Source organism: Triticum urartu, chromosome 5A, assembly GCF_056163025.1.
Source record: "Triticum urartu cultivar PI428250 chromosome 5A, HENAU_Tu73, whole genome shotgun sequence".
NCBI classification, from domain to species: domain Eukaryota; kingdom Viridiplantae; phylum Streptophyta; class Magnoliopsida; order Poales; family Poaceae; genus Triticum; species Triticum urartu.
In genome coordinates, this window is record NC_141877.1 from 263,020,636 (window position 1) to 263,034,312 (window position 13,677).

Genomic DNA, 13,677 nt, shown 5'->3' on the forward strand with positions numbered 1-13,677 from the left:
AAGTTGTCCGATACAAGAACCGTATATGGCTGGGCAATAACACATAGACGCAGTCCAAGGTCATGCACGCCCTTCACAGTAGCGCGGTGGTTGGCCATTTCGGCTTCTCGGTGACTTATCAAAGACTCAAGGGGTTGCTCTCATGGCCTCAGATGAAGTCTATCACTAAGAGGTGCATCCAGGGCTGCCAAGTTTGCCGGCAAGCCAAGTCGGATCGCGCCAAGTACCCAGGTCTCCTGCAATAGCTGCCAGTGCTGAAGAGCACCTGGAAGGATATCTCAATGGACTTTGTGAAGGGCCTACTATGATCCAGTAGGTATAACTGCATCCTTGTTATGGTTGACCGGTTCTCCAAGTACGCACACTTCATGCCACTGTCGCGCCCATTCATGGCGACGCAAGTGGCCACTAAGTTCCTGGACAACATTTACAAGCTCCATGGCATGCCATCAACCATTCTCTCCGTTCGAGATAAGGTCTTCACTAGTCATTTTCGGTCTGAACTGTTCAAAGGCCACGAGCACGGAGCTTGACATGAGCACATCATACCATTTGCAGACCGATGGGCAGACGGAGCGCGTCAACCAATGCCTCGAGACTTATCTGCGGTGCTACGTCCACGCATGCCCGACCAAATGGGCGAGATGGCTCGCCCTTGCGGAGTACTAGTACAATACTTGCTATGAAAAACTCCATTCTCATTGCTCTATGGACAGGAACCACCCCAGTTGGGGCTGGACTGGAATGTGAGCATATCAGGGGAACTCCAAGAATGGCTCGAGGAAAGGAAGCTAATGACAGAGCTGCTGCAACAACAACTTACTCGAGCACAACAGTGGATGAAGCGACAAGTGGACAAGAACCGGTCGGAGCATTCCTTCTTCGTCGGCGACCACGTCTTCCTCAAGCTCCAGCCGTACATGCAGTCTTCGGTGTCTCGGAGGGCAAACCACAAATTATCCTACAAGTTCTATGAGCCTAACTCCATCACGGCGCGCATCGGCGAGGTGGCCTACAAGCTCGATCTCCCTCCTACCAACACCATCCATCCAGTGGTGCACATATCCCAGACTCTCATAATAATTAAATGTAGGATCATACTCAAATTCAACAATATAACAATCATATAAAATTTTCTTTTCATGATCCACATGCATAAAGTCTTATAATCTTCCAAGTTAGTGGGATTAACATCAACTAAAGTCATGACCTCTCTGAACCCACTTTCATAAAAAAATTCATAAGATTGAACACTCTCCAAATATGTGGAATTATTTTTACCTAAAGTTGACGCTCTTCCAAACCCATTTTCAATATCATTGCAAATAACATATTCATCATGAGTCTTAAATACATTTTCAAGATCATAAGAAGAATCACCCAATCATGATCATTACAATTAGTAGTGGACATAGCAAAACAAGCATCCCCAAGCTTGGGGTTTTGCATATCACTAACACAATTGACATTAATAAAATTTGTAATAACATCATTGCAATCATGCTTTTCATTCAAGGAGATATCAAGTGTGGGTGCAATAGCAATAAATTCATGTTTAACATAAGGAACTATAGCAAGTTCATTTCCATAAGCATCATTAATATTGGCATCATGGCCACAAGAATAGCAAGCATCATGTTCATAAAGAGGGGATAATTCAATCAAATCAACGGAATCATAATTATCCATAGCTTCATGCATATCATTATTTTCTTCGAAAGAAGCGGACATTCTCTCAGTAAAATCTTTAACATAGGCATTATGAGCATAGTTTTCATAGCAATATTTAAGTATGTCAAATTTTTCAGATTTGTAGAGAGTAATATCATACTTTTCAATCAAAGAAGCAACTTTATAAGCACCCTTAAAAGCAACAAATTCTTCAATTTGTTCGATATCATAGTAAATATAAACCTCCTTGGCATAAGAAGATAAGATTTCATTGTCATTAAACTCACATAAATAGGGGAGGTTTTTTTAGGGTTCTTCGAGTAACAAGTAAAATCACAAATTTCACAAAGATTCCAAGCATAGCATAGCAAACAATTTATTCTTCGGTTCCTCAAGAACCAGTTGTACATGAGCCATCCTCACCAAGGCCAACTGAAGCAGTGCCTATGGTTAATCCCGCTCATGATGAAAAACCAACTCAGCATCAAGTGTCCGTTCCTCGGTCAGAACAACGAGATTCTCCTATCATTGAAGAACCTAAAGATTCAGTTCCTTCCTCTGCACCACCAACTTCAGAAGCAATTCCTTAACTGCCCCAATTGAATGATAAAGCTTCGGTGCCTAAATCTGTCCCTGCATCAGTGACAAATCCCTCTCCGTTGAGGATTTCACTCATCGCAGCTTGAAGACCCTCCGATGTGAACCCCTCTGCAGCAAACTCACCATCAACTCATCATTCGAACTCTGTCATCTATGGCGGTGAAGTTCTTTCTATTGAAGAAGAACTAAAGTACCCCTATCCTCGTGAGTGACTACCCATGTTTACCACTGGTGTCGGCATCAAAGGGCCGCTGTTCAACAGAAATACTCACCCACTTTTCTTTCGAGAGAGTCCCGACAGAAAACCCAAGACATCTGATTCTCCTCGATTTTGGACTCAGGAACATGCGATCTATTACTCTCGCATTCTGTATGACAGCCTGAAGATTTCCCCTCATGAGTTTACAGACTTTGCAGCAATGAAAAGCATCGGATGCTTCAATCAAATTCTGCAAGACATCGAAGACTATGGTCTCACTCGTGTCTTAGGCTATCAGCATCCATGGAACAGGGAGATTATTCTTCAGTTTTATGCAACTCTATATATCTCCGGCGATGAAACAGATAGCACACAATGGATAATGGAATGGATGACAGAAGGAAAAAGAATCAAATGCTTTGGTATGGACCTTGTCTCTCATTTTCATTTTCCTTGATTTGAACATGGCAAAACTAAGATTCGCGTTCACTACATTGACACAGTCACTGATGAAGATTTCCGATGCAGAATGGACCAAGAAAAGATTCGTGATTACCATGGCTCTCCTTTGCCGGAACATTTAACCTTCGACAATTAGACTCTATACCATATCCTCACATATACCATATGTCTGCTGGCTGGAATGAATACTGACAATGTAATATCTGATGTTCTTCGGAATACCATCCATGCCATATCTCAGGGTTATATCTTCGATCTCGAAGACATGCTCTTGCGCATCCTAATGGACTCAGCTCAATGTCCTAAAACCATCGAAGTTTTTGCACCATGGATTCAGAAAGTGGTTGACTATGCAATGAAGACCGAATATCTGGCTAAAGTCAATCACAAGAGCTTCATTCCTCCTATGCGTGATACACTGAAAGTTATGGAAGATATTTCTTTAGGAAAAGCACCAGCGTCAAGCACTTCTGACTATCATAACACTTTCAACGGACCAAAGTTGCCCAAGCGTGATCGTCTGTCGAATACTCAACCTCCTTCACATCTTGAAGTGAGCATGTGCACTCAGCAGTTGCTACTGAAGCATATGGCCGAAGGCCACCAAGGGAAAGAACATCTGGCTGCCGAACTTAATTTCATTCACAACCGAACAAAAGTTGTGCATATGATAACAGCAGAAAACAAGAAGCGCTTATGGAAATTGCTTCGGAAATTTTTCTCCAAGAAGAAACTTAGCAAATCTCACCTTCAAGAACTATATCAGTATATTGACCAAGGCTTTACTGTTGAAGATTTTCACGATCGCTCCACTCCACCTTTGCCAGCTCGTGAACCTACAACAAATTTACTTCGAATACAACTGTGCAAATTTCTTGATGAATCAGAAGCCACTTCTCCAATTGTCAACCTTTTGAAGAAAATTCTCTGTCTCACAAGTGTGATGAGTCTGGCCCCAATATCCCTTCCTTGTCCAAGAACCAAGTCAGTCTCGAAGGATTAGCTGATGCTGCCGCCGCTGAATATGAAGATGTTCCACACACTTCCGAATCATAAACTTCTTCAGACAGTTCCTCAGGCGATGCCTCAGAGTGAATCATATTCACAGTTTTTCACTTGTGTTGTTTCATCACCTTTTTGACACTAGTTGACAAAAGGGGAGAATAACATCAAGAGTTTGATAATAGCAGCATGATCTATGTGAACAGTTATTTGGAATCAACAATATAAGACCTGAACTTATGACAAGCAAGCACAACCGCTAAAAATTCCTTTTCAGTGGTAGCATAATTTCATTGAGCATTGTCTAGAGTTTTACTAGCATAATGGATAACATTAAATTTCTTATCGACTCTTTGTCCTAGAACAACACCAGTAGCATAATCACTAGCATCACACATAATTTTAAAGGGTAAGTTCCAATCAGGTGGTTGAACAATAGGTGCAGAGATCAAGGCTTTCTTAAGTATTTCAAGTGCTTCTACACAATCATCATCGAAAACAAATGGGACATCTTTTTGTAAGAGATTAGTGAGAGGCCTAGAAATTTTAGAGAAGTCTTTAATAAATCTCCTATAGAAACCAGCATGACCAAGGAAGCTTCTTATACCTTTAATATCTTTAGGTCATGGCATTTTTTCAATAGCATCAACTTTAGCTTTATCCACCTCAATACCTCTTTTGGAGATTTTATGCCCCAAGACAATGCCTTCATTAACCAAAAAGTGGCACTTATCCCAATTCAAGACAAGATTAGTTTCTTCACATCTCTGCAAAACTCGATCAAGGTTGCTTAAACAATCATCAAAAGAAGTTTCGTAAACAGAGAAATCATCCATGAAAACCTCAACAATCTTTTCACAAAAGTCAGAGAATATAGCAGCCATACATCTTTGAAAGGTAGCAGGTGCATTGCATAAACCAAAAGGCAATCATTTATAAGCAAAAGTACCAAAAGGGCATGTAAAAGTAGTTTTTTCTTGATCCTCTTGTGACACAGGTATTTGAGAGAAACCAGAATAACCATCTAGAAAGAAAAAGTGTGCATGTTTGATAGTCTTTTTAGCATTTGATCAATAAAAGGTAGAGGGTAATGATCTTTCCTAGTAGCTTTGTTTAATTTTCTAAAATCAATTACCATTCTATAACCTGTAACAATTCTTTGTGGGATCAATTCATTCTTATCATTGGGAACAACAGTAATACCTCCCTTCTTAGGGACACAATGAAAAGGACTTACCCATCCACTATCAGCGATAGGATAAATTATACCTGCTTATAGAAGCTTTAATATTTCATTTCTTACCACTTCTTTCATTTTAGGGTTTAACTGTCGTTGATGATCAACAACTGGTTTAGCATCATGCTCCATATTAATTTTATGCTGAAATAGAGTGGGACTAATGCCCTTAAGATCATCCAGAGTATATCCAATAGCGGCACGGTGCTTCTTCAGAGTTTTTAATAATTTCTTTTCCTCATGCTCTGAAAGGTTAGTACTACTAATAAAGGGATATATCTTCTTTTCATTGAGGTAAGCATATTTCAAAGTATCAGGCAATTGTTTAAGATCAAACACAGGATCACTCTTGGGTGGTAGAGGATCTCCAAGAGTCTCAACAGGCAAATTGTGTTTCAAAACAGGCATTTGTTTGAAGAAAATCTCGTCTAATTCCTTTCTTTCATTCATAAACATATCAATTTCATGGTCTAGCAAATATTGTTCTAAAGGATCAGTAGGAGGCACGACAATAGAAGCAAGACCAACAATTTCATCTTTACTAGGAAATTCGTTTTCATGGGGGTGTCTACGAAATTTGGAGAAATTAAACTCATGGGACACATCCCCAAAACTTACACTAACAGTTTCTTTCTCACAATCTATCTTAACATTAACGGTGTTCAAGAAAGGTCTACCAAATATAATGGGACAAAAATCATCTTGTGGGGAACCAAGAATTAGAAAATCAGTAGGGTATTTTAATTTCCCACACAAGACTTCGACATCTCTAACAATCCCAATTGGTGATATAGTATCTCTATTGGTAAGCTTAATAGTAACATCAATATCTTCTATCTCAGCAGGTGCAATATCATTCATAATTTCTTGATATAAAGTAAAGGGAATTGCACTCACGCTAGCACCCAAATCGCATAAGACATGATAACAATGATCTCCTACTTTAACAGAAACAACAGGCATGCCAACAACAAGTCTATGTTTATCTTTATTATCGGGTCTAGCAATTCTAGCAGCTTCATCACAGAAATAAATAACATGCCCATCAATATGATGGACCAAGAGATCTTTAACCATAGCAATACTAGGTTCAACTTTAATTTGTTCAGGGGGTATAGGTGTTCTAGTATAACTCCTAGGAACCACAACTGAAGCTTTAGCGTGTTCTTTTATCCTAACATGAAAGGGTGGTTTCTCAATATAGGCAGTAGGAAAACTGGATCAACATTATAAGTAATAGTTTCTTCAGCTTTAATAGGTTCTACTACTTTCACTTCAATGGGAGATTGATATTTAAACCACTTCTCCTTAAGGAGATCAACATGAGTAGCAAATGATTCACAGAAAGATGCTACTAACTCAGAGTCAAGTCCATATTTAGTGCTAAATTCACGAAAAGCATCGGTATCCATAAAAGATTTAACACAATCAAACTTATGGTTTATACCTGGCTCCTTACCTTCTCAAACTCCCAATCTTCAGAGTCGAGTTTAATTCTTTCCAAGAAATCCCATTTGAATTCAATAGTCTTCTTTATAAAAGAAACCAGTAAAAGAAGTATCTAGAATGGATTGATCATTACGAGAAAGTTGAGCATAAAAATTCTGAATAAAAATTTCTCTTGAGAGATCATCAATGGGGCATGAATATAACATTGACTTAAGCCTCCCCCAAGCTTGAGCGGTACTTTCTCCCTGACGAGGCCAAAAATTATATATATAATTTCGATCACGATGAACCAGATGCATAGGATAAAACTTCTAATGAAATTCCAATTTGAATCGATTGTAGTTCCAAGCTCCAATATCATCACATAGCCTATACCATTTCAATGCCTTTCCCTTCAAAGATAAAGGGAAGACCTTCTTCTTGATGTCATCCTCGGGCAAACCTGCAAGCTTAAATAATCCATAAACTTCATCCACATAGATTAGATGCATATTAGGATGTAGTGTTCCATCTCCTCGTAAGGATTAGTAGCAGTTTCTTTATCATACACGAAGAAATTTCATAATAACTATTTTTCAGCAGGTGCATTAGGTTGAGGAGCAACTTCTTGCTCTACCGGTCGAGGTGAAGATACCCCGAACAAGCCCCTCAAAGGATGATTCTCCATAGTAACAAGTGACAGTAAATTTCAGCACTTAATATAATTTTTTCCTTACCAAATTCCACTCACCAAAGGCGCTTCACTCCCCAACAATGGTGGAAGAAAAGAGTCTTGATGACCCACAAGTATATGGGATCTATCGTAGTCCTTTCGATAAGTAAGAGTTTCGAACCCAACGAGGAGCAGAAGGAAATGACAAGCAGTTTTCAACAAGGTATTCACTGCAAGCACTGAAATTATCGGTAACAAATAGTTTTGTGATAAGATAATTCGTAACGGGTAACAAGTAACAAGTGTAACTTAGGTGCAGCAAGGTGTCCCAATCCTTTTTGTAGCAAAGGATAAGCCTAGACGAACTCTTATATAAAGCAAAGCGCGAGGGCACATGAGAATTATTGTCAAGTTAGTTTTCATCATGCTCATATGATTCGCGTTCGTTACTTTGATAATTTGATATGTGGGTGGACTGGTGCTTGGGTGTTGTCCTTACTTGGAGAAGCCTCACACTTATGATTAACCCCTCTCGCAAGTATCCACAACTACGAAAGAAGAATTAAAATAAATCTAACCATAGCATGAAACATGTGGATCCAAATTAGCCCCTTACGAAGCAACACATAAACTAGGGTTTAAGCTTCTGTCACTCTAGCAACCCATCATTTACTTATTACTTCCCAATGCCTTCCCCTTGGCACAAATCATGGTGAAGTGTCATGTAGTCGACATTCACATAACACCACTAGAGGAAAGACAACATACATCTCATCAAAATATCGAATGAATACCAAATTCACATGATTACTTATAACAAGACTTCTCCCATGTCCTCAGGAACAAACATAAATACTCACAAAGCATATTCATGTTCATAATTAGAGGGGTATTGAATATCAGTAAGGGTCTGGACATATGATCTTCCACCAGATAAACCAACTAGCATCAACTACAAGGAGTAATCAACACTACTAGCAACCCACAGTTACCAATCTGAGGTTTTGAGACAAAGATCGGATAGAAGAGATGAGCTAGGGTTTGAGAGGAGATGGTGCTGGTGAAGATGTTGATGGAGATTGACCCCATCTCAATGAGAGGGTCATTGGTGATGACGATGGCTTCGATTTCCCCCTCTCGGAGGGAAGTTTCCTCGGCAGAACAGCTACGTCGGAGCCCTAGATTGCTTCTGCCCAGGTTCCGCCTCGAGACGGCGACGCTTCATCCCGAAAGCTTCCTTATAATTTTTTCCAGGTCAAAACCCTCCATATAGCAGAAGATGGGCACCAGAGACCTGCCAGGGGGCCCACAAGCGCTGGGGGCGCGCCAGGGGGTAGGGCATGCCCCCAGGCTTGTGGCTACCTAGTGGATCCCCTCTGGTATTTTCTTCTGCATATATTTTTTATATATTCCAAAATAATTCTCTGTAAATTTTCAGGACTTTTGGAGTTGTGCAGAATAGGTCTATCAGATTTGCTTCTTTTTGGTCCAGAATTCCAGCTGTCGGCATTCTCCCTCTTCATGTAAACCTTGTAAAATAAGAGAGAAAAGGCATAATTATTGTACCATAATGTGTAATAACAACCCATAATGCAATAAATATCAATATAAAAGCATCATGCGAAATGGACGTATCAGTCTCCTTCCTGGTGGCCCTCTCCACTAAGTTTGAAGCCCAGTTCACTTCGTCCTCTAAGATGGGCAGCACCTAGTCTACCTTGAATCCATTGGCATTGCAGTCCAGCATCCACTTGAGGATCTGGTCCAACGCAGAGTTTATATGCAGCAGTACAATCCTTGCTGGTAAGTGGAAGGTGCCGGCCTTGTGGAAGAGCTGATCACACAACCATGCGTGGCTCATGACTGTCAGGTTATTGGCAACACCGGGGTAAAACCGCTCGTCATTTCCTTCTGCTACTCGTTGGGTTCGACACTCTGACTTATCGAAAGGACTACGATAGATCCCCTATACATGTGGGTCATCAAGACTCTTTTCTGGCGCCGTTGTCGGGAAGTCAAGCGCCTTTGGTAAGTGGAATTTGGTAAGGAAACATTTATATTACGTGCTGAAATTTACCATCACTTGTTACTATGGAGAATAATCCTTTGAGGGGCTTGTTCGGGTTATCCTCACCCTGACCAGTAGAGCAAGAAGTTGCTGATACGTCTCCAACGTATCTATAATTTTTGATTGTTCCATGTTGTTATATTATCATTCTTGGATGTTTTACAATCATTTTATAGCAACTTTATATCATTTTTTGGGACTAACCTATTGACATAGTGACCAATGCCAGTTGCTATTTTTTGCTTGTTTTTTACTTCGCAGAAAATCAATACCAAATGGAGTCCAAACGTAGCGAAACTTTTTGGAGAATTTTTTTGGGCCAGAAGACACAGGATGGGCCACATAAATACCAGAGGGGTGCCCCGAGGGGGGCACAACCCTTGGTGGCCTCCCGCACAACCCCTTTGCTCTATAAATACCCCAATATTCCCTAGGGGAGTCGACGAAACACAATCCCAGCCACCACAAGTTCTAGAAACCACAGATCCAATCTAGACACCATCACGGAGGGGTTCATCATCCTCATTGGTGCTTCTCCGATGATGTGTGAGTAGTTCATTGTAGACTTGTTCATGCAGGTATGAGAAATTTGCGGGTTTTGGTGAAGAAAAATCATCTCCATGGCATTCCTGATGTAAAATTCGACAAGAATCGTGTCTGTGCTGCTTGTGAAGCTGGAAAATTGGCTAAGAAGCATCATTCATCAAAGACAGTCATGACCACGACAAGACCACTGGAAATTATTCATATGGATTTATTCGGTCCTCAAAATTATGCAAGCTTCGGTGGCAATCATTATGGTCTGGTTATTGTTGATGATTTCTCTTGATACACATGGGTATTCTTCCTCAAAGACAAGACTTGTACTCAAGATATCTTCAAAAGTTTCGCCAAGAAGGCTAAGAATGAACATGATGTGCGAATTAAGCATGTTAGAAGTGACAATGGAACCGAGTTCAAGAATACTCACATTGCTGAATTTCTCGATGATCATGGTATCATTCATGAGTTCTCTTCTGCTTACACTCCTCAACAAAATGGTGTTGTTGAACGGAAGAACTGAACTCTCATTGAAATGGCAAGAAGAATGCTCAGTGAGTATGAAACCGCCATTTGTTTCTGGGCTGATGCCATTAACACTGCTTGTCATGTTATCTTCACAAGTTCCTTAAGAAAACTTCATATGAGCTTATCACTGGCAAGAAAAGAAATGTTTCTTATCTTTGTGTTTTTGGTGCACCCTGCTATATTCTTGATATGAATCATTCTTCAAAATTTGCACCTAAGGCACATGAAGGTTTTCTTCTTGATTATGGCTCAAACTAGCATACGGATGGAGTCTATAACTCTCACCACATGAAAGTTATGGAAATGGTAAATGTGCAGTTTGATGAATCTAACGACTCTCAAAAGGAGAACCTGCCAAATGTGTTAGATGAACCCCTGATATCGGACGCAATTCGACAAATGGCCATTGGAAGTGTCAAGCCTGTTGAAATGCACCCGAGTCATCCGATGATGATGCTCCTATGACTCGAAGCAGAACTCGTGAAGCCTCTGCCGAAGCAAATGCTCCTCCAAATGGAAATGGCAATCAGAACACAAATGCCGATCAAAATGGCAATCCTGAAGGAAATGATGATACAAATGCAGATGCTGATTATGATGACCATCACGAAGAAAATGCCCATCCTCGAGTGGCAAATCGAGTTGATCCCTCACTAATTATCGATGAACTTGAGAATCCAGGTTATTGACCCACAACTCGTTCGCACACTCGTTTGGATAACTACTGTGGCACTTTCTCTTTTGTTTCGTTGGCAGAACCTACCAAATATGAACAAGCCATGAATGATCCAGATTGGATAAATGCCATGCAAGAGGAGTTGGTGCAATTTGAATTAAATGATGTATGGGAACTGGTTGACAAACCGGATCCCAAGAGGCACAATATAATCGACACGAAATGAATCTTCCGCAACAAGCTAGAAGAAAATGGTATTGTGGTAAGAAACAAAGCACGACTTGTTGCGTAGGGGTACACACAGGTAGAAGGCATCGATTTTGGTGAAACATATGCTCCTGTTGCATGCCTTGAGGCAATTCACATTTTGTTTGCTTATGCAAATTACAATGATATCCTTCTGTATCAAATGGATGTGAAAAGTGTTTTCCTCAATGGTGAAAGATGAGGAAGTTTATGTTAGACAACCACCTGGCTTTGAACACCCTGAGTTTCCTAACAAAGTTTTCAGGTTGAAGAAAGCCTTATATGGGCTAAAGCAGGCCCGTAGAGATTGGTATGACACCCTGAAGAAGTTTTTGCTTGACAAGGGGTTCAAACTAGGATCCACAGATCCCACACTTTTCACTCGTGCTGTCGACAATGATTTATTCGTTTGTCAAATCTATGTGGATGATATTATGCTTAGCTGTTCTAACAATGCTTGCAGCTTAGAATTCAGGAAAATGATGTCCGATAAATATCAAATGTCCATGATGGGTAAACTCAAATTCTTTCTCGGACTGCAAATACGTCAACAAGTGAATGCCATCTTCATTTCTCAGGAAAAATATCTGAAGGAGTGCCTGAAGAAGTTCAAAATGCAAGATTCCAAAATGAAGGGCTATAAAACTCCAATGCCCACAAATGGTAAGCTAGCTACATATGTGTACGGTAAGGATTATGATCCAAAAGCCCATCGTTCGATGATTGGATCTCTTCTTTACCTATGTGCATCCAAACCTGACATTATGTTGAGTGTTTGCATGTGTGCCCGCTATCAAGCTGCACCGAAAGAATCGCATTACCAAGCGGTCAAGAGCATTTTGATATTTGGCTCACACCCCCACCTTAGGTTTATGGTATCCTAAGGGAGCACGGTTTGATCTTATTGGATATTCAGACTCAAATTGGGCTGGTGACTTGGTTGATAGGAAATCTACCTCAGGGACATGTCATTTCCTCGGTAGATCTTTGGTTTGTTGGTCTTCAAGAAAGCAGAATTGTGTTTCTCTATCTACGACTGAGGCTGAATATATTGCTGCTGGCTCTTGTTGCACTCAGTTATTGTGGATGAAGCATACACTGAAGGATTATGGCATCAAGGTCAATGAAAAAAAGAAGAACAATGAAACAAATGCTACATCTTCACTTTGTGTTGATTCTTCCTCGAACGCAGTCACTTTCTTCAAACAGAAAACGAACCAATTGCTTGAACTTCATCAATTTTAGGGGTCACTCTTGTTTGGCATCATCTTCGGTGATAACGTTCGCTGCAACGCAGGGAGAATATCTTCGTCGTTTGCATCAAACTCCTGGACATCTCAGGGACCTGTTACTCTGTGTGCTCTAGCAAACACATAAGTCCCATATTGTTTATGTCAACAAACTCCAAAACATAAGGGGCCTATCATTGCACCAGCATGTGGTATGGCCCAACAGTAGCCCATTTAAGATAAAAAGGTCGGCCCAGCAAAGGGCCCACAAGATTTTGTCATACTCTACTAGACCGGTCCATTAAAAGCCTGCCATGGTTTGGGCGAGATTATGGCCCACATATGATCCGGACCATTAGATGTCTGTCACATTTTGGGCTGAATGACAGCCCACATCAAATCCGGCCCGTTAACAATCTACCATGTTTTGGCCCAACTGACGACCCATATCGGATCCGACCCATTAATTGCCTGACATATTTTGGGCCAAATTACGACCCATATATAACAGTATGGTGCTCTCGGCCCCATTGGGGGCCCATTTTAACTACAACCTCTTAAAGGCCCATGTAATAGTTCAGCTTGTTAATGGCCATTGGTAGATATGGGCCATTGTCGGCCCGGTTGCACTTTTGGCCATTTAATGACATGTGCTTCATGTGGGCGTATTTCTGGGCCGAAGTAACTTTTGGCCTCTTAAAGGCCCGTAGTCTTTGTGGATACATTTTAGCCCAACCTGACTATTGGCCCATTAATGGCCTGTGAGATAACTAGGCCTAATGATGGCTCGCTTTGCAACTGGCCTGCTTACGACCCATAATTTTATTGGGCCAGTTGTGGCCTGACACATATTTTGGCCTGTTAACAGCCCGTTTTGTGGTTGGGCCATCTACTTTTTAGACTGTTTAAAGCCCATTCTATTTTTTGGCCCAACTTAGACAACTAGTTTACTCGGCCTGTTAAAGGCCCGAACTAATAGTTGGTGAGTTTACATCTAGGCCTGCTATTGGCTGACATGATTGTAGGCCCACTTTTAGTCCCATTCACAGTGATTGGCAGGCCGACCAGTTTTAGTACCATGATTTTTATATATAATAAACCGAATGTTTAGGCCCATT